Source organism: Urocitellus parryii, chromosome 2 (genome assembly GCF_045843805.1).
Source record: "Urocitellus parryii isolate mUroPar1 chromosome 2, mUroPar1.hap1, whole genome shotgun sequence".
Classification (NCBI taxonomy): domain Eukaryota; kingdom Metazoa; phylum Chordata; class Mammalia; order Rodentia; family Sciuridae; genus Urocitellus; species Urocitellus parryii.
Window position 1 is genome coordinate 150,099,043 of NC_135532.1, and position 27,235 is coordinate 150,126,277.

The 27,235-nt window shown below is 38.3% G+C and overlaps 1 pseudogene; it reads left to right on the forward strand.

Annotated features, from left to right (window-relative positions):
• Positions 1–3,972: 3,972 nt before the first annotated feature.
• LOC113192321 (proteasome subunit alpha type-5 pseudogene) lies at positions 3,973–23,513 on the forward strand (annotated as a pseudogene).
• Positions 23,514–27,235: the final 3,722 nt, after the last annotated feature.

Consider the following 27,235-nt stretch of genomic DNA (forward strand, 5'->3'; position numbering starts at 1 on the left):
CCAAGTTCTCATTTCATACAACATGGTCCCAGATCCAGTGATTCAACTGTAAGGAACTATATACAATGAAAAAAACCTTCAAAAGGAAAATGAAAATTTTTTTCAAAACAGTCACATTTCAGGACCAAGGGAAATTGAAGGATTCAGTGCATCATTGGCTCTTCAGGGTTTGCCATCTTTACCTCCAATATAAAAGTTGCCAACATTGATATCAGAGTGCTCATTCTCCACCCCCTCCCTAGGCCTACAGGATTCAGACATATCTTTGTACACCAGATTGACCTTGCCTTTGAAAAAAATATCAGTGGCTCTTTGTTCCCTATCCTTTGTTTGGTCTCCGTCACTTCTATCCCAGTCCCCAGTCAAGACCTGAGGCTGGTTCAATGGATCATATACACCCCTAGATCCAGGAGGTAAAGCTGGATAACCACCCCCAAATTCTGAATGTGCAGTGGTGACAGGGGAGGTATTGTTGGGAGGAAGAGGACACAAACAAATGCCCAGGAGAGGAGCAACAGCCGAAGCCACCCCAACCTGACAATCATGCAAAAGACTTAGTCCTTTTGCCCTCACTCACCCATAGGACAAGAACACCCTCTGTCCTATTGTTCCTAAGTGATTCCTCTTCTAATGTGGGCAAAAGATTGGTAGCAGGGAGATTCCTGGCTCTAGTGTGCTAAAGCTCTCCAAGTTCCCTGATGTGGTGGTGTGTCTGGACTCTACCATTACCATCGAAAATTCTGAGATTAACTGTTGCGCCAGGGAGCCATGGGAACGGACCCAAAGCTGGCACCTCGGTTGTAAGCATATAGTATGCCTAATTAATCCCACCTGGTTTCACACAATTATCTAAACAGAAGTGCCTTTGGCATTATTTGAATCACAGAATTAGCCCTGGCTTCTGCTTGGTAGCTTCAGAGCCCTTTCTTCAAAGCATGCAGCAATGCAAGCATAAGGAATAATTGGCTTTTTAATAATAATATGTGCCTTGGACAAGAAAAATATCCTAAGTTAAATGTAACCAGAAATATAATCAATAAGCACTAAATACTTATTGTAAGTAGTGCCAAATGTAATTGGTTTTTTTTAAACTTTTTTGGAAATCATGATAGTTTAAACATGAATGAAATTCATAGCTTACCAAGTATTTCTACCAACTTTCCAATTTGAAAGGAAAATAATGTCACAGCAACTACAATCTACAAACAGCATAAGAAGACAAAGGCCAAAGTTTATGCAGACTTTGCAGAAATTCACAATACTAGATAACTCATTCATGGGGAAAAAAAAATATTTGGCTTAAGCCACAGACTGTTTTCAGGAGTTACTATGTTTTGATAATACCTGTTCTTTATAATCTTTATATTTCAGTCTCTAAAGAAAGTGAAATAGGACTTTTTACTTCATTGGTATGCACAGGAGAAGTCCAAGGAAACACTTCCATGAAACTTGCTGTTGCCAGCATCTGGCAACCATGACTCACCTAAACCCAAGTGGTTGTTTCTTAGTGGTGATTTCCCATTCATGACCCACCAGAGTTCTGGGTGGCCTGTAGAATATCTGGGATTTATGGCTGTCCTTCCCCTAGCAAGGCAAATGCTTCAAGTATTATTGCTGGAATGATACTTAATTTAGTCACTCCAAAAATCAAATGAGGAATGCTATGAGATCTAGGTTACTATCAGCCTGACTCTTTCATGAGCAAGAGGAAAAACCGCCGACACATACAACATATTCTTCAGAGCCAGGTCAAGAAAGGAATCGGCCTTTGCCACTTCAAAAAAGAAGAAACAAGGAGACAGATTCTACTCTGGATAAGCCCAGATACCTTTTCTTTACTGCTGAGAGGATTCTTCTCTGTTCAGGGTTCTAATATACATTAAATCACTTTGCACTATATTTCTCTAAATTGTGAATTTCAATTTGTCAAGGAAAATTCTATCTTTAAAAGAATATTTTCCCATTACAAAAATGATTCAAATTTGGGGCTAGGACTATATGTAGCTCAGTGGGGTGGAGTGCTTGCCTAGCACATGTGAGACATTGGGTTCCTTAGGCCACATAAAAATAAATAAAGGCATTCTGTCCATCTACAAAAAAAAAATTTTAAATGGTTCAAATTTGTCACTAAGACATCATCCCTTCAATTTTAAAAGGGTAATGCCCTTGGAAGAGTGATACCATAAGCATTTAACATTAGTTACATTTACTATGATTAAAAGAAAATTTTGATTTTATTTGGGAAGAAATAAAGATTTTGACTCTCCCTAATAAAGAATAGGAACACAGATGAGAAGATAAGCAATTAGCTTTCAGACCAAACTTCAACATCCATTTTAAATGCACTTCGGTTAAGCAGACAATGATGTATAATCCCAACCTCTTTGGATAGAATTCATCTGGGTTCAGATATGTTAATGTTCTTAATTTCACCTTTAATTAATTTATTCATTCAACATTTATTGAGCATCTGCAAGCATCTACTATACGTCAGGCACTGTTACAGATGCTGGGGATGCAGCAGTCAACAAAATAAGCAAAAATCTCTGAACCTGTGGAAAGTTAAGTTCACTATAATATATTAAAATAAAATAGAGATACATTGATATTCAAATTTATAAGGCAGTCACCCTACATGCACCTACAACTCAGCACAAACACATAGTATACAGTTGTAATTCTCATTGCTCACCAACTCTCCTTTCCTAAGGATTCACAAGATGGTAACATCTTCAGTCACAACATCAAAAATTTAAGTTAATCCTTGTGCTTTTTTTCCTCTTGTGTTCTTACTCTCTACTGGATTGCACCGTCATTTGACCATCTCCACCCCTCTCCTCTGGAACACCACCTTCCTCCACAGAGGAGCTACCCCACAAGGACTGGCCTGTGGTAGGGACAAACAGCCACCTCTGACCTGCTCAGTGTTTCTCAAAGCTTTCCTCTTGTCCCATTCCTTCCCATGACTTCTTTGACTTGCATGTTCTTAAACATGCCAGGAATGTAGAACTACCTTCTTCAGTTCACTTCATCTTGATTGCTCAGTGGAAAACAACAAATTGTTTCCTTTTTATGAGTTGGACTATTAATTCTTCAGGCCAACTCCCTGTTATTCAGCTGTAGAAACTAGTTTCTGGAACATTGCAAAACAATTCCTTCTGCTCAAATATTCCTTCTTCCACCCATCTCCTAAAAACTTTCTGAAGCACAAATGCCACCCTGGGACATTCTGATCCAAGAGATCAGAATGGGACCCACACAGCTGTATCCTTTTTTTACTTTTAAAAACATGGTCATTTCAATGTGCATGAAAGTTTGAGAATATTGTCCAGAGATCTAGTTGGTTAAAATACACTAAGTACAATAAATTCTGCATGATTCAACTTTTTCACACATGTACCTAACCACTCAATTTCTCCTTCTTCCTCTAGATATATCAACTTCTACCACTTGTTCAACTCAAACATTACAAATTTGTGGCTAAATTTGGTTGCACCATTCAAGATCTTCCCAACACCAACCACTTTTATATTCCTAAGTGATCTTAGTCTAGGCACTGCTTTCTATTTGGCTCTTTTCATACTTTATTTCTAATTTATCTGTATTAGATTCTAGCCAACATTAAGGGTAACAGCCTTGTCTTGACTAGGCTTTTTAGGTTTTAAAAATAATCAGTAAGCAAAAAATAGCTGAAAAACAACAGGTTTACAACAATAGGCAAACAATAACCTAGAAACCAAATAATAACCTATCAAAGTGTTAGTCTGCTGCCCCTAAACCTTCCATTCAAAAGAACTAAGCAGAATACTGAGCCTGGCCTGGCGCACATGAGCACCAATGGTCCATCAGCTTCTTAGAAAAAGGCTGCGTGAGAGGAAGAAAGTGTAGGAAGGGCAACCCAGCCAAGGAGGGTTAGATAGTCCCTATATGCTACCATCAACCTCAGAAACAAAACAGCACAAAACAGCCAGCATGCGAGCAGGAGCAGGAAAGAAGGAAGATGGTGGGACAGCTACCAGCTCGTGTGGCAGATTGTGGTACCAGGTATACAAAACTGGAACATGCTACAAATACAGACCATGGCTTATTAAACTCCATGTCAATCCCTTTATTACTCTTTTATGCTACTGAAGAATTAGCAAAATTGGGCAAGCAAGTTCAAAACAGGGCAGTAAAAAGAGCTGGTGTCCTAGACTTCTTCATTCAGGATTAATAGGAAAAGCCACATTTACCACAAAGTGGCCAATCCACCACGGTTCGATTGAAGACTGTCAATGGAAAGGTTTATGGAGCAGTGATCCATAAATACTTATAACAGAACCTACAAGTCATTACTTGCTTTTGACTAAACCTCCACTAAATGATCAAGAAAACAGAATATGCTACTGAAATATTGTTTGAGTCTTTCCATATTTCAACTTGTACATAATCTGGCAGACTGTTCTTGCCTTTGCAGAATCCCAAGTATCAAAGTGGGAAAACAGCCACTGACCAGTATGGGAAGAGGGAGTAAGGATGGCGTCATTTCTGTCCCTCTATGACTGAAGGATATGTGGTTGGCAACTGGTAAGCACGTTCCAATCACAGGGTGAGCGATCACATATTTCATTCAGCAGCTGCTCAGAGGCTGAGGAGTAGGAATTCCTCCACCGCAATCCCTGGAAACATCTATGACAGTAAAGGAGTGCTATAGTTATGTCTGCCCAGATTTAGTAAAAGAATTTAACAAGTATGATACAGATGGGCCAAGTGGATTAAACAGTATACTGGGATCAAGACAATCTCAAAGAAAGAATTTTCCATTGACGTTGGTTATAAGAGGTCCTTGGGACCTGAAGTATTTTTTTCATCCAAAATTTGCTAATCCTGACTTCATACAACCTACCAAAGAAGTGGTAGATGAAGTAATTCCAAATTATCTTGTTGATATTGAAGTTTTCACTACAAGAGTTCTGAACTCACTGAACTCAATATGTAGGAACTCATTATGTTACTCTATTAGCTGACTTCTTTTGATTTTAAGGAAACTTTTCCCTCTCTGCTTGTTTATTTCTTTTTTTAAAAAAAAATCCATTTTAATTGAAATATAGTAATTGTACATTTTTATCAGACAACAGTGTGAATTGGTATACATATACAATGTGTAATCATCAGGTCATAGTAATTGGCATATCCCTAATTTCAGACATGTATTGTGTATTTGTGTTGAAACATTCAAAACCTCTCTGCCATCTATCTCCAAATATTCAATTAATTGTTGTCAACCACAGTTAACCTACTGTTCTATTTCCTCTCTATTCTTTAGTGGTAATATTAAATAGCAAGCTGGCACAATTTATAGGCAACTATTTTTCATAAGTCTGACAAGACTATTGTATTGTTCCATTGTTGCAATAACGTGAAATTTATAATTTTTACAAAAGATGCATGCAGATTTTGGTGGAACTTCCATGAAAATGTGAGTTCCCAGAACTTATTTTTTTCTAAGACAAAGGCTGAAATATTAAATGAATCCAAATGTTAAAGGACTCCATGCTAAGTCTCAGCTATTAAATTTAGATTTACATTGCATGCAACCTTTGTACACTCTATCCTCCAGTTGTTTTTTATATAAATGGAAGTGCTGCTGGGTGATGCCCTTTAGTGAGTTTTGATTCTCTCATCAGTTCTCACCTTCTTACCCATTCTCCTGACTCTATCAAGCCAATCATAGAATGTCTGAGCAGTAGTCTTCCCAGAAATTTACAAGGCAAGAGTCGATGGGAGTCATCATTCCACTTTACATCAAGACTGTCGTCAATACTATTTGTTTTTAATGCTGAAAAGATTAAGAAGTCCAGTAGGTGACACAGACAATCAGTAGTCTGTTTCTATTAAGCAAGATGTGGCATGTTCAGCATTGTGCTATTGGGACATAAACCTAAAATATAGCACTATTCAAGAAGTTTGCAACACAGTTGGAAAAACAAGATACATGCACAAACTTTTAGGCAAAATGTAGGCATCCAGAAAGACAAGGTGTGGTATTCCTGAAATGAGGTTAATCACCTCATTTCAACTCGTTTTGTTTGCTCCTGATGTTGGCTACATTGACTCCAGGTTCCCTTTGATTATAATGTTTAGGTAATGGGAACAAAAAAATATCTGTTATTCCCTAAGTATCTTTTTCCTCTACTGATGCTCCAAATATCTGAGAAGTCATCTTCTCCCTCTGTAATTCCATTATACTACAACACAACACAGAATTTCCTTCTAACCTCAGTGTTTGACAGACTTCACCTTGTCCCTGGATGAAGGCTGTAGCAGGATCTAGGAGAGTTGAGCTAGAGGCCAATTGGAACAAATCACTCCATGCTGTATGCAGCTTCCTACTGTATACATGCTTCCTACTACTGGATGCTGACAGATGGTTCTTAAACCCAGTTTATGCAACTTGACTCTTCTTCCCTTCAGAAGGGGTTTCTCCCTCAGTCCTCAATGCAAAGGTGAGCCCATCCTACAATTTTCCCCCAAAAAATGTCCATTTTGACTGATCAGAGGCCAAAATTAGAATCCCCAGTACAATACAAAAAAATTAGAACCTGACAAACAAAACTGTCCCATCCAACCAAGCTTACCCTCTTTGACTAGCTATAGAAAATTGACAGTGTCCTCAAGAAAGATGTGACCAGGTACTAGCCCATAACCCCTAGGACCTATGATATGGTCCTATCTGAAAACAGGGTCTTTACAGATGTATTTAAGTTAAGGATCTCTGGGTGTCATCACCCAGGGTTTAGCACGGGACCTAAATGTCTCATAAGGGAATTGAAAAAGGATTTTAACACAGAGAAGACGACCATGTGAAGACAGATTGGGTGATACCTCTACAAGCCAAGGAACACCAAGGATTGCAGACAACCCCAAAAGCTAAGGAAAACACAGACCCTTAGAGTCTCCAGAAGGAATTGACCCTGCCGACACCTGGGTTCCAGGACTTCTACTTTCCACGACTGTTGTTTTAAGCCACCACACCTATAGTGATTTTTCACAGTAGCCTTCAAAAACAAATATAGTAATAGTCTCATATTGTCCCCGAAATATACTATCCTTTCTCCCACCCCCATAACTTTGCTTAATTATTCCCCCCCCCAACAGAATGGCATATATCATTCTCATTTTCTCTTATCCTTCCCAGCCTTTAGGACCTCTCTCAGATGCTAATTATTTCAAACAAGTTTCCACAGCTGATCCTAACCACTAATGTTCCTAACCGTTCATCTTGATATGCATAATAAGCTGTCTTCTCCTACTGAAGGTTCCATATTTCCTTAAAGAAATTGAAAGTTCCATGAATACAGTCTTATGGTATCCCTACCTAGCCTTAAACTGATAAGAGCCATACAAAGACATCTTTATTTACTGTATTCCACTGAGTAAGCCAAGAAAATGGCCTTCCCAGGCTGATAGGTCACAGCTGCTGCCCATTGATATCAATAACCAAATATAAGCAATGTTACAGGAGACTCACTCCCCAAATTTTATTAGAGTCCTTATTTAGAATGGAATGAACAATATCCCACCTCATTCTCTAGAGGTACTGCTCAAGGTTCAAATTATCACTCCAAAAGCTGTTACTGTCACCCTGTGAAATAAAAGAGGATCCACAGAAGTTTCCCACAGCAAGACTACGTAAACCATATAAACCGTGTTACGTAATTAGTGATAATGAAGATCACTGATGTTTTAGGTGGCAGTCTGAAGCTGCTGCAGCTGGAATAGGAATTAAAAGGAAGACTAATGGTGAAATAAAATGAAAACCACCAAGTGTTCAATCTTCCTTTGTAATTCAAGCATAAAATAAACATTTTCTGAGAGTGGAATGGCCTTGAACAGATGATTGCAAATTATATTTCCTTCTTTCATGCCAACCAATGGCTTTAGACAAACATTGTTATTTCCATACTTTCTTGCCTATGAATTTTCAGGACCCTCAAATAGGGACTCATGACTCAAATCCCTGTAAAACTTAAAAGCCCTGAGATTTTCCAGGGGAAAGCAGACCTTGCTACAGGGCTGGACATAAAATGGAGTCAGACCTGCCCCGAGGACAAGAGACACCACAGATGCTTCTCCCTCTGGCCTTTTCTGTTAACAGAATAAGAGATGTCTAGTGACTAAGTGGGTGGAACTGGGAGGACACCTAAGTAAACACATTGAGACACAAAATCTTCAAGAAAATTTTCCTGAGTCAATCTTGGGCCAGGACATTGCCTGTCTTGTAATGGAGTGGAATCCATGTGGTTGACAAAAATCTCCTAATATTCTCCAAACCAACAAGTCGAGGCTTCCCATAGTTATCCTGGAATCCCATACTGTGGACATGAGGTGCTGGTGAGGGGAACTAGTGATACTCTATTAGCAACAAGATGAGCTAAGCAAGGATTTCACATCCAGGCTCCACACGTACCACAGAAGCAATTCTCCGATTCATTTGTTCCCCACCCTTCCCCCCCAACCTCTTGCCACACCTGCTCCTGAAGAACCTCACCTGATCCATCCAGACGATTATGTTTCTGCCAAGGGCAGATGTTTTATTCTCTGTTTTAACTTGGTCACGTTGAGTTCTCAGTGTTAGAAATAAAAATCAAACACATGCTGCAAAGTGGGTGGGCAGGCAAACCGCTTCTGCCAGAAGAGTGAGTGAGGCAACCTGATTAACAAGCACGCCTGGGTAGACAGTCCACCTGTTTATATACCTAAGGCAGGGCTATGTCCCTGATTGGAGGATTTGGGGGTTCAATCTATGTGATTGGCTAATTTTAAAATTAGGGCAGGGCAAAGAGGTCTATAATTAAAATGGTTACAGTTGGATCCAATTAAGACTGAATAGTATATTCTGAAAATGGGCTACCAGACTTTCTATTTCTTACATCACGAAAAGAAAGATGCTGTGGTTGTTCTTATCTTGCTTGCTCTCGAATGTGCATGTGCACACATAAGTGCATTCATTTGGGAAGCCAGGTTTGGCTCATTATTTCCTTTTCCATGAATCCACATTAATTTAGTAGATTATTAAGCATCAAAAAACTTTCCTAAGATACTGAGGGGAAAATAGAATAAAATAAGCCATTGGCCTCTTTGTCATTGTGTGTGGTACACAAGGTCCTGTTGCTGGCTCAGTAGTAGCGACAGTGCATACATGCAGAGTTGTCAGGATTGAGGACTGGCACAAGCACCAGCCACCATCACCTTTCTGGGTCTCCAGGCCTTCCTGGTGGGCCATCTCTCAGAAACCTACAGTCTTTTCCTGAAATCTATTTTCTATTGTCAACACACAGATCTGAAAATACTTTTGTATATTCCAGAATTATATCTCTCAAGCTGGGCTCTACTAGAATCACCTGGGAAATTTAATCCATCCTAAAAACTGATGGCTGGACCCTACCCTAGATATTTTGGTTTAATGGACACAGGATGGCTCTCTGGAATCAGGTGCATTGAAAAATTCCCAGGTGGCTATATATGTGACATAGATTAAGAGAACCTGGAGGGCAGAGAGACTGTCAGAGTTACAGCGTTATTTTCAAATGGCACATCCCTATGTAAATTCATATTTGCAAATAGATTTGGAAGGAAAGTGAGACACTAATTCCTCTCATCATAAGTATCTTAACTAACCCTTCTTCTGTTCATTTATTACAACCATCTGCCTTTCAATTATAGCCCAAACCAAATATAAAACTGTTGTAAACAACATTGTTTTACTTCAATTTACTGTCTCAATGGGAAGATGTGATTGTTGGCATTACATTCTATAGTAAAAAGAAGAATATACCATCCTAAGGGACATCAGAAAGTGTCCATAGTACAGTATCCTTAATTCATTTCTTTTTCCCAAATCCAACACTGGAAGGGCCCTAGCTTTCCTATTTCGTGCAACCACCACAGGCTATTTTAATTAGGATAAAGTGTAGGTAATTATTCAAAAAGTCTTATTCTATTAAAAGCAAGAAGCAAATCATTTTTCCTGAAATTGCTGGTGAATAACATCCTGATGTGACATATTGTCATAACTCAAGTGAGGACAAGGCCATTTTATCAGATTTTCCTCTGCCTCATAAAATTCTCCACTCCTTCAGAGCCTACAATTTAATTACAAAAAGAAACTATAAACTATCCACTGAGTGCAGAAGGAAGAATTAGCCATCATCTTTATTTATGAATGCTCTAAACAAAGAAGTGTCAAATATGGATAGTAGATGACTCCAAGGGTCATCTGGGGGTAAAAATAGGGCCACTATATATTAGCAGTTGAATTTCCTGGTGGTGTTGTCCATCTACTCTGCCAAAACCCAGTCCTCTCTCAGATAACACTTGAAGAACCCTAGGAGCCTTCGAGGGTTCGGGAACTCCATGCTTGTGTTTGCTTTCATTGTCTGCCCTTCCCTCTGTTCTCTAACTCACTGACCTGATGGTATCTGTTTCAGAGGAATCCAGAGCTGTGAGCTGCACCTGCTAAAGATGAGGGCACAGCTGCCCACACTCAGTGCCAGGCTATTACTCCCAAGGCACAGTCTTTATTCCTGGAGCAGTTGCTACTGAAGAGCTGACCATCAACATCCAAAGAGGCTCTAGCTGAATGGCTGTTTCACATATGACTCCTTCTGGAGTCCCCTTGCCCTGAAACCCCATGCATGACTCCATGGATCCTCACTAGAAAACAATACAGTTGAAAAGCATTTGTTCCTTTTAAAATTACCCCTTCTTCAAAATCATGCATGTTCTTCCTCACTTTCTCTAATGAAATTTTTTTATTGGGAACTCTTGGAGTTCACTGACTTGCCTGGTCCAAACCCTGGGCTTCTGGATGTATTCGCTCATTCATTCATTCAGGGACTATGCTAGATATTAAGGAAACAGTAATGGTGTAGACAGATTTAGGCCCCTCCTCACACACTGAGTGCAGTGAGCAAGAGAGCTGGGGGAAGTTCAGGATGCTATGCACAGGCAGAGGACCCATGCTTCCTCCTCATATTTATGTCATCAAGGAAAGATTCCCAGAGGAAAGAAATAGACTTTAAACTTAAAAGAATGAGCAAAACTAGGCAGACAAGCCAGAGCAAGAGATTGAGGGTTGGAGGAAGGGATGATTCCAGACATAAAGATCATCATGCATGAAGCCCCAGAGGGTTAGATAGATAGCCCATCAAATTCCAAAAACAGAAACTCACCTACATCAAAAGTGTTAATTCCACACCAACAACTTGTGGTCACAAAATGCTTGGGCTTGATCGCTTGAGTTTTTCTTTAATAAATGGTTGATTCAGTAGAGCAAAGGGTCAGAAGAGAATAGGGTTGCCAGATAAAATAGAGAACACCCAGCTAAAGTTGAATTTGAAGTAAATTATGATAATCTTATAGTATAAATAAGTCTCAAAGAATGCATAGGATATGCTTACACTAAAAATTATTTGCTGTTTATCTGGAATTCTAATTTAAAAGGTTGCACTGTATTTTTATTTGCTAAATCTGGCAACTCTACCTCATGAATATGACCACAAACTTGGTCACTTTCACTGGAAAGTCAATTGGAAAAAGAAGAGATAAGATTACAAAAGCAGACGTCAATGGTAAAAACAGAAAAATACGACTTACAGGAGGAAAAAAAAAAAAAAGACTATACCAGACCAAGCCAAGTCTTTCGTCTGAATTCTAAATAACTAAAACCCATGGAGAATGCTCTACAATAACAAGTGGAAGATTAATTGCCACAAGCACATAAGAGCAGAATTGCAGAGGAAGGTCCCCTAAGATTGAGTCCCCAGTAAGACTGCATCAGTAGTAGCCATCAGCTTGTGCAATGAACTTGATTCCAACAAAAAAGAGCCCTAGTCATCAAGTGATAGGGACAGCCATTCCTGAACTGGTGGTCACACACAAAGTGGGGACTACATTGTAGTTCTTAAGAACTCTGCAGGTTGGAACACGTTGAAGCACATGCATGCTAATCCTTAGGCATCTTGTTGTAGCATATCCCTGTAACATGTTTCATGTGGGCCAGTTTCTAAATCTCTGCCTAATAAGAAAACAGAATAGACTCAAAGACCTACCAAGATGAGGCAAGTAAGTTAACAATGGCTGAAACATCCAGAATGAGGAGGGGAGAAATTTACTGTTTTCTTAGTCTTGACTTGAAGAACAGGAGTTGATGGAGAAGCTAAGTGGGAAGGAAAAAAGTCAAAACTAAAATTTCCTAGACAGGGTTTAGGAAATCTAGGCATCTAATACTTCCATAGGGTTGGCTTTTGAAGAGAGAGAGAAAGGAGGGAATCTGGGAAAGTTTAAGTGATGAATACAGTGAGCACAAAAGAAAGATTAAGAGTATTTTTATTTGGTTGCAAAATTCCATCAAATGGTTGACCTTGGTGGATGTGGATTTGCACTAACTTTGAGGACAGATGAGAACAAAACCAATGCATTTCACATGTAGTGAACACCAGATGTTGAAACAAAGTCTCACCAAACCAGACATCTGCTTTCATCTCTAAGAGACACAAGAGAGACACACAACATTAAAAAAAAAAGATACAAAAACAAGAAACATCAGAAATGACAAAGTAAAAATGCACAGCCCGGCTTTCAAATTGGGAGGCACCCTCAGAGGCCGCTGGTCATTCATTCCTCATACCCAAGTCTTCAGATTCCTGTGCTTCAACAAGGACCCATTGGTCTGAATTCTTCATGTTCAATCCCAACCTAAAATTATAGTTTGGGGTCCATCTTTGAAACATTCAAAATTGAAATTCCTAGAAAAATCATAGAACAGAAAATGTTCATTTGAGATGCTACAAAAAACATACCTTACACTGAATAATTTCTAAACAACAGAAGTTTACTATTTACTCTGTAGCCTGGGAAGTCCAAGATCAAGTCATGAGCAAATTTGACATCTGGTGAGGGCCCATTCCTCATAGATATCACCTTCTATGTGTCCTTACAATGCAGAAAAGGCAAATAAGCCCTCTCTGGCCTCTTGTATAGGACATTAATCCTATTCATAAGGGCTCATCCAGGCTCATCCAGTCTCATGACCTTGTCACGTCCCAAAGGGCCTACCTCTTAATACTATAGCATTGGGGCTTAGGTGTCAACATATGGATTGAGGAGTTATATATATTTGGCCATATAACATTCCCATCCAATTCCTTGCCCTCTTTCAATGTCCCCTCCCTCTAGTAAACCTAAGTGTGCTCATTCCCCAATTCCAAGATGGAGACAGCCACTTTTTTCCAGAAGAAAGCAAAGTAACAGGTGGGCAGTAGATGTTGATCTTCCCCTCCCAGTTCTTTACATCATGTTAAAACCATGTTAAAACAAAAAGTGGGTTTGCTCACGATGTTTATATAGTACACTTGAATGTCTTTGTTGCTCTGTTTTTGCAGTGCTAGGGATCAAACCCAGGGCTTCTCACATGCTAGGCTAGAATGTATGCTTTTATAGACATGAATAATATATAGTCAGCTGCTGTGGTTCTGGTCAACTAGTTGCTCAGCTACCTTGTCGCGGGTGGTAGAGACGCGGAATCAACACACAGACTCCAGGAGCTGGTGAGAGAACTGGGTGGAGACCCACCTCAGGTCGTTGTCCAGTAGCTCAGTTTATTTTTGGAATGCATACAACTGTTATAGGGTTTGAGTGGGGCATGCCCATCAATCATACACAAGCAAGATAGTATCCATAAGCCAATCATCTTATGCCTAATGTAACCGCACTATGAGGATGATCTAAATATTGTTATCATCAGAAAGGGTCTTTGTCCCTAGGGGAGCAGATTTCTAAGTTAGAAGTTCCATGCCTGAAGCTCCTGGCTATCAGTTTCCTGGCCTGGCAGCTCGGCAACGCTAACCACAAGTGCTAAGGATGTGGTTTCACTAACTGCTCGCTAGAGCAGAGCATCCCATTCTGTTCCTATCAGGAATAGGCGTTCCTATCAGACGTGAACAAGTGTAGATTCTTCAAGCATCTGAGCTGCTCATAGCTGCTAGCTGCTAGCTGCTAGCTGTAAACTGAAAGTTATTCCAACAGTCAGTTCTCTATATCCATAGGTTCCACACCTGCAGATTCACCCCAAATCAAGGTGCAGTCAGGCCTACGATGGTTTCACCTTTACTGAACACACACAAACTTTTTTATTGTAATGATGCCCTAAACAATACAGTATAACAACTATTTACATAGGATTTACATTGTATCAGGTATTATAAGTAATTAGAGATGATTTAAAGTATATGGAACGTTGCATGCAAATACTACACTGCTTTACATAAGGGACTTATCATAGTGGATTCTGGTATACTCAAGGGTCCTAAAACCAATCCCTTAGAAATATCAAGGTATGATTGCATATTGCTTTTCTTTCTTTTTTTTAATAGAAATAAAAGGTAGAATTTTTCTGGAGACATTAAGAATCATGTAACCAAAAAAAAGTTAAACTTTGCTTATACTAAATAATGCACTCTAGAAGTGGGCTATGTTAAAATTATCTCAGATGCTGTGCTTTCAGGTAAAATTGTCTGTTGCAAAATGAACAGTGGCCTTCAAATCAGGTGATTATTTCCCATAAATTTTAAATAAATAACTTCCTTATTTAAAAAACAATATCAAAAATTTCAAAGCCAAAAACACAAAAGAAAATCTACATGCCTACCGACTAGTAACCACTATTAATTAACATGTTGGCATTTAACCTCCTAGATTTCTTCTGTATTGACAACTGTTATAAAAATGAAACCATCCAGTGGTTATTGTTTTTTAACAATTTTACCAATAAACCATATATAGGCGACATTTTCACAGAATTAGGTATTCTTCTAAAACACATAGATAAGTGCCACAAAATATTTTATTGTTGACCTCATGTGGAAATGCACTAAATCTAAGGACCAATAATCTGAGGATAATAATAAATTGGTTTTTTAAATGAATGTGCCTTAATTTTAATTTTTTACCAAACCTTTTATTGCCTTTCTCTTTTTCCCGTTTCTTCCCCTTCCTTCCTCCCTGCCTCCCCACCTCACCATAAACAATAATAAACATAACACCCTTGTAGCTAAATCTTCATATCTCGTTTTTTCGTTCACATAAGTTTCCACAAGTGTAATTGCTAGATCGTGGGGAATGTACTGTGCTTTTTTTTTTTTTTAACCTATTGTCTCTGCTTTTCTCCTGAATTTTTTTAGAAATCAGCAAGAGTTCTACACATCCCTTTTCAGTGATGTGTGCAATTTACATGCATATCCCTTCTAGTTTATAGTGACTGATCTCATTCTATTAAGAAGCAGATGTCAAGCACAAGTGTAATTAGTTTTTTTTAAAAAATCAGAGTCATTGTAACTCTTATGCTGACAGCTTCAGTCACTTCCAGTTCACAAAAATTATATCACAAAATGAAGCTATTTCATAGTAATATTTTACATAGTAAAATCAAAAAGGAGCTAATTTTTGTGCAAAGCAATGTGGAGAATTATCTTATTCTTAAATCTAAAGCCAATGATCTGCAGATACAGACAACAACAGGAATGAATCTCATAGGCATTATTTTAAGCAAAAGAAGACAGAGCCTCATAAATACATAGTTATGATTTCACTTATGTAAAATTCAAGGATAAGCATAACTTATAGAGAAAGGTGAGATTCAGAATGCTGGTTACCTCATGGGGTCAGGGAAGATATCATTGGTTAGAAATTAGCCCAAAACAACCTTGTTGTGTCCTGGAGATACCTGTTGATCTAGAAAACAGTTACATAGGTGTATGTTGAAAAGTTTTGAAGTGTACATGTAAAACATTGAACCATACACTTTACACTTAAAATTTGTGTATTTTTACTTTATATATTTTACAATTGTATGTTATAAGTCAATTTGTGTGTGTATGTGTGTGTGTGTGTGTGTGTGCTGGAATTAAACCTAGGACCTCAAGCATGTTAAACATATGCTCTACCACAGAACCACATCCATAAACCATGCTTAATTTTTTAAAACAAAAATATTTAAGGTATAAATCAATGGTTTATATTTTAGTTTATATGTTATTTTTCCAGGGCTGCATAAAAGAATACCACAAAATGGGTAGTTAAAAACAACAAAATGTTATCTGGAGGCTCAAAGTCCAAAATCAAGTTGTCAGTTCCCTCTAAAATCTGGGGTGGAACCCTTCCTTAACTCTTCCTACCATTTTATAAGGCATTTCAAATAAATAAATGCACAACTCAATAATCTCTACATGATTTGCTGACCATCTTTTGTGTGTCTTGGTTTATAGACACATCACTCCCATAGCCCATCTTCATATGATCATAATCTTATAAGGACACAGTCATATTGGATTAAGGGTTCAACCTATTTCCATGTGACCTCATCTAATTAAATCTACAATAACCCTATATTCTGAAGTCCTGACATATTTGGGGGGATAAGATTTAACCAATAACATTTTATAATCTCATGCTTAAGTTCTCTCTCAAAAGTCTGAGTTCTGCAAAAGGAACCAAAAGCAAGAAAGTAGCTACTTGGATATATACCAGTCAACAGTGAACAGACTGCAAGGAGATCATCAGGACAGCAGAACTGTTCCTAGTTTCCAGAATATGTATCAAGAGGGAGGAAAGACACTTGGAAAAAAATCACACCAGGCAAATTTTAAGATATCAAGAGATAGCACACTTAAGTAGGAAGGTAGTGTATTACTTCTGGAATCTTACTCTACGTTATGCTCGTTGTTTTCCCAGTACCCAGCCAGTTGGCCACCTCAAAGGAAGATTTTGGCAGGGCAGAAAACAGAATTAAAGAATGTGCCTCTCTAAGTTTTGTGTTCCAGACTAGAGAGGAGATTAGGGATGTAGACACAACGTCTTGGGCAAAGATTTGAAAGGCGGATATTAACTCTGTCTATTAGATGTAAGAAGGATTCTGTCAGTCTTGGATCAGAAGATAAACAAGGAGAGGGTCTTGTTTTCTTATTTCCAGCAGAGCCACTTGAGGGAGGGGTTTAGATACCAGAATGGGAATAATTACAGTAGAAGGGACCAGGAACAACCTCACAGATACTTCTGTGTCTCAAGTGTGGCCTATGGTGTGTCATCAACAGTTAGAGCTTCAGGGACCATGTGGACTGCCAAGAGTCACCATAACAGGGATCTACAAAAGCTTTTACCTAATACACGGTGAAAAAGAAAAAAAGTGATGCATTAAATTTATAACTAAATCTGACATAGTTCATCCCCATTTATAAGACATTTCGAATAAATAAATGCACAAATCAGAAAAATATATCCTTCATCAGATCAGACATTCTAATTTTTGATTGAGACATCATAATCATCTAAAAAGTCCAGCAAAAAGAAAAATTATTCAATGGTTCTAAGGTCATCAAGAGGGACCATGTCCTAGACTATTTGTGTTGTTATAACAAAACACCTGAAGTTGGGTGCTTTATAGAAAAAGGTTTATTTAGCTCACAGTTTGGGAAGTTGAAAGTCCAAGATGGAGCAGCTAACTAAAGTACTTTTAGAAGAAGCAGGAATACATATACATCTTTATACAAATTAATGTTGTGTTTAACATTAATGTCTGTGTTTATTTGATATGTTCTTTGTTCAGTAAATTCTACTTACCCATTTTAGGACCAATATATATTCTGTCTTTCCCCTAAATTTTTAGATGACCCTAATTTCTGATTTTAAGTTTGGAAAGTCTGATCCGACAAGGGAGATTTTTTTTTCTGATTTATGAATATATATATATATATATATATATATATATATATATATATATGTTTATAGTCTCATAAATGAGAATCAACTATGTTAGATTTAGTTGGAGTTATTTGTTATATTGAAAAGAATAAAATTACATGAAATTGGGTCCAGGCTAAAAAAAAAAATTCCAGGACATAGGGTCATCATACTAGGAAAACCGGGTTTGGGAGATGAGGGAGCAGCAGTCCTCTGGAAACTGTCCCTTGGTTCTGGCAGTGCAGGAATTCACTTTAGGAAAATTGATCATTCAGAGTGCAGGGTCCAGCTTCGCATCATGTGCCAAGGAAGACCTAACTGTCATCTGGTGATGATAATGAGAACAGAACGATTCCACAGACTGAAGCAAAGCATTTGCTGGGATCCAATTTCCTCTAACTGCATTTATACAGTCCCTGATCTTCTGTCAGCAGTTCCCTACGTGCCCCCTCTGTCCTAAGCACACTTGTGCTGTTCCGTGGATGTCTGGAGTTTCTTTCCAACAGACAACTTTTTTGCATGTTTGTCGATTCTGTTAGTTCCATCTTATGCCTTGCATCTCAAATTAATTCATCAGCAGGAGAACATTTTGGCCAGAGCAAGATAGTGAATATTTCCATTTCTAAATTGCAGGAAATCATACAAAAAAATAAATGCGATTTCCATTCAGTGATGTCTCTCCACTTATGCATTTAATTTTTTAAATAAAGAATAAATAAAAAAGAATAAGTAAGCTGATTTCTTGAGGGTAAAAGCATGACCCTCATAACTTTTAGTTAGGAGGTAATTATTTGAAAATAATTGAAATATATCATTTAAACCCAATAAAGTTGATCTGACAACATCTAATAAGACATGTTTTATGTGTGTGTGGATGAGGAACTTGAGTCACAAAGAGCTTATGACCATTTTTATCAAACTTGAATATGTATCAGAATCATGCAGGACACATGTTAACAAATGAAACTCCTTGACTCCAGCATCTGAGATGATTTTCAGTGGGTCTGCAGGGAAAGACCAGGAATCTACATGTGGAGTATATAGTATGCATATTTAACAATCACCTCGGGTGATTCTGAAGCAGGTGATATCCATAATGTACTGTGAAAATACAATGAAACCCTCCCTGGAATCCCAGAGATAGGAATGACAGAGTCTCAGCTCAGACTTTCAACAATGAGAAGAGATGTAAGAAAGGTAGTTGAGATGTGAGAAAGGGCAAGTGAGGTGCAAAGAAGGGCAGGTAGAATGCAAAGAAGGCAGGTGAGGTGTAAGGAAGTCAGGGGAGGCACAAGGAAGGCATCCTGTGCCTGCCTTTGGCATGACTCTCCCTCCCTACTCTTCCCCTCACTGTCCGGCTACTTCCACTTGCTCTGAAAGCCTTCTAAGTTAATGATCATAGCAGAATTAAAGTCTGTATTTTAAGTTGACAACTGTTTAATAATTTTTCATTACTTTATTAACACACAATAATTGTACCTAATAATGGGGTTCGATGTGATAGTTCTGCACATGCATATGGCATATGCAGGCCAAATCTAACCCCTCTTTATCACCAACTCCCTTCCCTCTAGTAATCACTAGCCTGTATTCAGGTTGACATTCTTTTAAATGGAATCAAACTCAAATGGCACACAGCAAAATATACTCCAAAACAGAGTTAGATGATTTGGACCTCAAAATAAATATTAGATACTTTATTATCTTCATTTCAGAAAAGATTGAAATGAGGCTATAGTTAATGTGTCTAACACCATATAGCAAGAAAAAACAAGAGCCATACTCCATACAACCCTCCTCCTTCCCTAAGAATGCAGATATGATGGCTCAGCTCTTCTTACCTAAAGCTTTTTTTACCACCAAATACATCCAAGTTGTCTCCTAAGTCTTTCATTAGTTGGTCAGTGATATTTATTTCACATCCACAGGATGTAGGAGGTAAAATACAGAAACTAACACAAAGATCCAGCATCTTCTGTGTTCTTGGGCCACAGAGGGCCTTTTATTTGTACCACTTTACTGCTCCACTTCTTTAGGGAAACACCTGCCCTTCTGAACAGAGTTAACAGTGGGTTATAATAAAACATCTTCAAAATTGCTTCCTGGATATATCTGGTTTTTCCAAAGAGCAATATGGTCTAGGGAGTATTTAGGGAGTATGGTAGGTTAAATAGTGACCCTCCTAAATCCATGTGTTGTATCCCTTACCCCAGTGTGACTGTATTTGGAGACAGTGGCTTTAAGGGAGTAATTGTAGTTAAATAAGTCATGAGCAGAGAGTCTTAATCCTATGGAACTGATGGTCCTTATCACCAGAGATCCCCTCACCTCCCACCATGCACACAGAGATGGGCCATGTGCAGACATAATGAGAAGGTGATAGTCTGCAAGCAGGCAGAGAGGCCTCACCAGAAACTGAATTTGTTGGCCCATGGATCTTGAACTTGCAGGCTCCAGTACTGTTAGGAAAAAATACCTTCTGTTTAAGCCACTTTGCTGTGGCATTTTATTACTGCAGCCCTACAAACTAATACAAAGTGATATTTAACTCAATCTAAAAGCAGAACCAGGAATCTTCTTGGAAAATAGAATTTTCATTAGCAACGTATTGAGCCCCACTGAAAAATTCGGAGTCCTTGAACTGAATTGTGAGGGACATACTCAGTAACCCTAATATGTAACATTCTCTCTAGAGCTAACCCTACTACCCTCCTTCACTACCTCAGTGCTAATCCCTTTTTTTTGTTGGTACAAAAAGGCTATTAGAATGAAATGGGAATTTTCCAGAAGTCTGAGGTCACAGCCTATGGAGAACATTTTGGCTTTTTTCACTCCTTCATGAGAGGGAGATAAAAGATGCTTGTCAAATGTAGTTCTACCAGCACTCTGTGGTCTCCTGGGTATCTCCTAAATACTTTCTAGCAGTTTACCAGGTCTTAAACCATCCAACCCAAATCCTAAAACATTTATTATCTTCTGCTGCATTGATATTTGCATTGATGGTGCAAAAGCAGTAGAAAGTAAAATTACTAGTGCACAAGTACAAATCAAGGCAGGGGCACTAAGTTACCTTCACCTCCACACATTCACAGGAAGAGGGAAAAGGAGTTTATATGAGAATGTCCTGATAAAACAATAAAGATTATTTTGAATATCTTCAATGAGCAACATTTTTTAAAAAAATATTCTACGAGAAAATAGGAAGTACATTGTATAGTAAGTGCCAGGGAAAGAACTTTGTGATGGAACTGTGAGTTGTAGTTACTGTTTTCTTTCTTTCTTTCTTTCTTTCTTTCTTTCTTTCTTTCTTTCTTTTGTATCACAATTCTTATTACATATAGTTACTATTTTCCAGGAATACTGCATTCATTTTTATTGCAAAAATAAAAAACTGACATGAACATGATGGCTTAAATCAACACAAATGGATTATAAGACATTTTTGAAGGTCAGAAGTCCAACCTGGGTCTCATGAGGCTAAAATCAATTTGTCAGCAGGACTGTGTTCTTCTAGAGTCTCCAGGATCAGATGGTTCATTCCCTGCTTTTTCCATCTTCTGAAGGTTTCCTAAATACCTTGGCTCATGGCCCCTTCCTCCTTCAAAAGACAGAAGCATAGCATCCTCAAATCTACTACCTCTCACATTTACCAATAAGAACTCTGGTTATTACAACAGGCCAACCCAGATAAACCAGGATAATATCCCTCTCTTTAAAAAAAAAATCCTTAACTGAACTTTATCTGAATGACCCTTTTGCCATGTGAGGTAAATGGGTTCCAGAATAGGTCATCGACATTATTCTGCTCATCACAAACATCATTTTCACTTAAAAGAATGAAAAATAGACAATCTACAGTTGTTCAGACTTGGGTTATTACCAAATGTTTCCCAAGTCAACAAAATAAACCTATAACTTTTAGGAAAACAGCTCATAATTTGTGTTACCAAAGATAAAAATTCAAGTTTTCAAGGGAAAATTAGAGTTTGGGGAAATCTGTGTCACCACAATGAACTTGACAGCTTCTTGATCCCCAAAGACTTTTCTAATGAGATTAGTAGTATGATCTTCTTTTTAGACATGAAATATGTCCACATCTGAAGTATCTGAGTAATTAAACATTTTTCTAATGATCACTGTGTGATATTGCAAAACCAAGCCTAGATAAAAGATTACTCAACATGTACAATGGGCTAATGGATTTAGATATGACTGAGCGTGAAATGTTCACAGTGCGGCTTTAGATTCTACATTGTAACCAACACTACTTGTTAAATCTTGATGTAACAGTGAAAAATTAACCCATCATTTGAAAGGCTATCAAAATATACCTCCCTTTCTAATTGTATACCTATGTTGGGCTGTATTTTCTTTGTATACCTTAATGTTAAAATTTCACAGCAAATTGAAAGCAGAATAACTTAAGAATCCAGTTATTATCTAGTAAGTCAGACATGAAGGATATTTTCAAAAATGAAAGTTAGTGCTGATCTTCTCTCTGACTTTGGAGACATATAGTTATTTTTTATTTAAAAATTGTTGTATTTTGCCAGATGCAGTGGCATGTACCTGTAATCTCAGCAGTTCAGAAGGCTGAGGCAGGAGAATTGCAAGTTCAAAGCCAACCTCATCAACTTAGCAAGAACCTCAGCAACTTAGTGAGACCGTATCTCAAAATAAAAAGTAAAACAGGGCTGTGGATGTGGCTCAGTGGTTAAGCATCCTGGATTCAATTCCTGGTACCAAATAAATAAATAAATAAATAAGGCCTGGAGTCATAGGTTGTAGATGAATGGTAGAGTGCTTGCCTAGCATGTGTAAGGCACTGGGTTCAATCCTCACCACCAGATAAAAATAAATAAAATACAGGTATTGTGTTCATCTACAACTAAAAAAATGAAAGAAGGAAAAATTTTTGCTGGGATATAAGACAGTGAGAAGATGATTCTAGTTGTATTTTTCAGTCACTTGGCCCCATCATTTGGGCTCCCATTGGTGATCTCTATCTTCCCTATCATCTCCTCTGTATTCTATGGGCATGGGATTGAATCGGTGTTGGTGGAGTCATGTTGGTTCTCCCCATGTAGCCACTGCCACCTCCTCCTGCCTTAGTGGTGTTTCTCACCCAGGATGAGTATGACAAGGACATGAGTAACTGGTCCGCTAAAGGAAGATGATTTCAAGTGGACAGTTAGGCCATACAGCTATGTTCTACAGCCTCTGAGATCCAAACACCAAAAGATGTGTTTCTTCTACAAAGGAAAGAATTAGCTCCCCACTCATGGAACCCAGCAGCATTGAAGAAATTGTAGACATTGATGCTCAGATAAGGTGTGCCGTGAGTGGGCTAATTGCTAATGCTGACTTTAATTGATGAAGTCATGGTGGAATCACAGGACCATTGATTCACGTATGGTGAGACAATGACAGCAGAGTGTGACCCAGGCTGTTTTCAGACTGGCACTGTAGTCTGGAGAACAGGCAGATCCAGGCATGCCTCATCTTTTTGGAACAGAATTGTTATTTGAAGCAGCTAATGAAAAGGGCCCCAGCTATTTCATATAGATCATCTGAAACCTTTGCACAGTGTGATGCTCCAACAACTGGCTCTTCTGAGGTTGCCTAGAGCTCCTTGCAAGAAGTTTACAAGTCTATGGCACTGAAAGAAATCATCAAATCTTTTCATCCTCAAACAAATAATGGACAAGAAACTAAATGCAATTAACATAGTAGCCTGAGTACAGTTTCCACCCCAGCACAACAAATGAAGAGCCTGAAGAGGCAGAGACCAACAGGAGAAGAGGGAGGATCCTGGATCCTATTAGGACTATCATCCTAAGGACCATGTTAGTTAAAAACCACAAATGCAGAGCTGACGTAGGAAATGTAAAGAAGTGCCTTGTTAGCCACAGAGGGGTGCGCGTAGAGGAATCACTAATATTGCCATGGCCCATTTCTTTGCCACACACTCTGATGTTATCTGAAGGTCACCAGAGCTTCTGAGTTCTTTCAATCAAAATAAAGATTACTGATTGGAAAATCTTATGATCCATGATTCTCTTGATCCTTTTTCCTGGAATGCCTGAATCTGGCAGTTAATATCTTAGCCATTTAGGTGTGGCTTTTCTTAAGAATTTAAAATGCCAGGCAAAGGTTAAGAAAACAGAAGGCAAGTTTGCAAAGGACAAGTTAACCCATTAGCCAGCTTCAATCCCAGAGGAAGCCCCAAAGTGAAAAGGGGTATGGGATTAAAGGCAAGACCAAGACCCACCTTCTGCATCAGGTCTGCATCAGGTCCCTCCGGCTACTAATCTGGCTGGTAAGAGAGACTGGAACTTTAAAATTGGAACTTTGATCTTGACAGATTCTTAGTACTCATAAGATCTGGAAAGTTACTGAATCTATCCAAGACAACTTGAGGGAATCTGTTAGCAAGTGGATGTGAAGTTGGGAAACTGTACCTATGATCATCCTTACTTCTGACACCAATTGCAGAGTTCAGGGGTCCCTCAGACCACCATCACTTCTGGCACCAATTATAGGTTCTAACCACCCTCAAGCAACAATAAATATTGGCAAGGATGTGGTGAAAAAAGGCATACTCATACATTGCTGGTAAGACTGCAAATTGGTGTAACCACTATGGAAAACAGTATGGAGGTTCCTCAGAAACCTTAGAATGGAACAACCATTTGACCCAGCTATACCACTCCTTGGTTTAAACCCAAAGGACTTAAAATCAGCATACTATAGTGTTGCAGCCATGTAATGTTTATAGCAGCTCAATTCACAATAGCTAGACTATGGAACCAACCTAGGTGTCGCTCAATAGATGAATGGATAAAGAAAATGTGGTATATATACTCAATAGAATATTATTCAGCTTTAAAGAAGAGTAAAATTATGGCATTTACCAGTAAATGGTTGGAGTTGGAGAATATCATGCTAAGTGAAAAAAGCCAATCCCACAAAACCAAAGGCCAAATGTTTTCTCTAATATGAGATGCTAATTCACAATAAGGTGGGTGGCACTAGGGAAGAATAGTGTTTCCTTAGATTAGATAGAAAACAAATAAAAAATGTTTTTAAAAAAAGAAAGGCTAGAAGACTCTAAGCAAAAAGAAAAACAAATATTTTGGTCTTCATAATAAATAGGTTGACAACATTTAGAATTACCTTACCTCTTACTTTTCTATAGAACACAGGAAATGATCATCATTAATTATGAGGAGTTCATTCATTAAATGTGGCCCAATGATAATGGTTACTGTGGTTTGAATATTCATGTCCTCTCCAAATTCCACTGGATTCCATTAATTCCCAATGCAAATTGTATTGAGAGATAGGGCCTTTAGGGGGTGACTTAGTAATGAGGTTTTCTCACTTGTGAATGGGATTAAGGCCCTTGTTTAAAAAAAAGATTTTTTAAAAAGGCACTTCTGGCCACCCTTTTCTCTTCTGCCTTCAACCATGTTTTCCAGAAGACACAGTATGAAGGAGCCATCTTAGAAAGAGTGAGCATCTCTCACCAGACATAAAACCTGTGGCATCTTGAGCCTGGGCTTTTCAGCTTCCATAATTATGAAAAAATAAATTTCCATCATTTATAAATTACCAGTCTTGGTAATTCTATTTTTTTTAATAAAAGCACAAAACAGACTAAGACAATGGTCATGAGAGTAAGTACATTTTTATTAAGCTCAATGTCTTCCCCATTCCAAGACCCCAGAGCCTTTGTCCTATCTTCTTTTCTAATATCAGTGACACATGTTTCATATATAAATATTTAAAGGTCAAAGTTCTACCTTATCCCAATTCTCCATCAGAGAGAAACTTATCAGCTTAATAGACACTGTGCATTATGTAATGAGTTAATACCATTCCAAAGATGATAGAGCACATGTCAGCAATATATTCTACACTGAAGGCAAATTCAAGAAATGTCTATCCTCTGGGGTTAGGATTGTACTGGATCTGCCACATGATGCAACATTGCATACTTCTAGTTATGTGTCATCTCTTGAGGTGTATGACATTAATCTTTAGTATTTGATGAGTGATGTTCTAAAATGTATATTAACTCTCAACATATTATATGTGGGAAATTTGGCCAATAAAAGTATAAAACCTGAAAGCTTACTTTTACTCAGCTTTGGCAAATGACATTCTAAACACAAAATAATCAATCAACTGACTAATCAGAATAGGAACTTCTTTCCTTATTCTGTATTCAAGAGTGTAGGAATGTTATCATATGAACAATGTTTTAACTGGCACATTAGAATCACACCATTTTATACACTCTGTTCTTCTGCGCAAGAGGTGAGCCAATGTCAGACGTTTCATAAATCTGAGGCTAAAAGGAAGAAATCAACCTTACTTATGTAAGAGGAAAGTAAATTGGCTTGTAGAAAACCTGCTCTCAGCCCTCGACCAACTGCAGAGGCCAATCCTGAACACTGTCACAAAGCAAGCTTGCCATTGGCTTTGCCCAGCCACTCATGCCATTGTCAAAATGGCCAAAGGCAAGCCTGACACCAGGAAGGACAGAGGAGGAAGAACAGGGTGACATGGACTGACCACATCAGTCCCTTAGTACCTCATGTCCACCTCTAATGTGCCATATTAGTTTTCAAGAGATATCACAACAAAGTACCATAACCTAGTAGATTAAAACACAGAAATTTATTGTCACATTGTTTTGGAGCCTGCAAATATGAGCAGACATCTCTTCTATACCTCTTTCCTGGTTTCTGGTAGTTATCATTCCTTGGCTCATAGGTGTATCACCCAGATTTTTTCCTTCGTCATCACATGATGCTCTCTCTGCATGTGTCTATCCAGAGTTCCCCTTGGTATAGGGACATTGGTGCTATTGGATTAGGGTCCTACCCAAATAACTTCACCTTAACTTTATCATCTACAAAGACCCCATTTCCAAATAAGGTCACATTCACAGGTACTGGCAATCAAAACTTCCACATTTCATGGAAGGACACAACTCAATTCAACCCAAAATATTCAGGGTAGAAATATCTCTAGAACAAAGTTGCAATGACTCAATTTAGAATCTAAGCATTCCCTTTTACAAAATATAAATTGCTAAAGTCCAAGAAGGATCCTTAGTCCAATCAACATGGACCTTCATAAAGAAGGAAGAAAAAGATGAAGAGAAGGAGGTTTTCCCTCAGAGGCAAACCCTAAGAAAAAAGAAGGAGAGAAGGGGTCAGAGCATTGGTTCTTCTTTTAGTAACAGGGATTAAATTCAGGGTTTCTTAACCACTGAGCCACATCCCCAGCACTATTTTGCATTTTATTTGTGCCTCACTTTGAATTTGCAATCCTTCCGAACTGCTTTAAACTTGCCTTAGCCTCCAGAACCAGTGTGATTATAGGCATGCACCACTCTACCCAGTCAGAGTGTTGGTTCTTTAAGGTACAATTATTGGCTGTCTGGTAA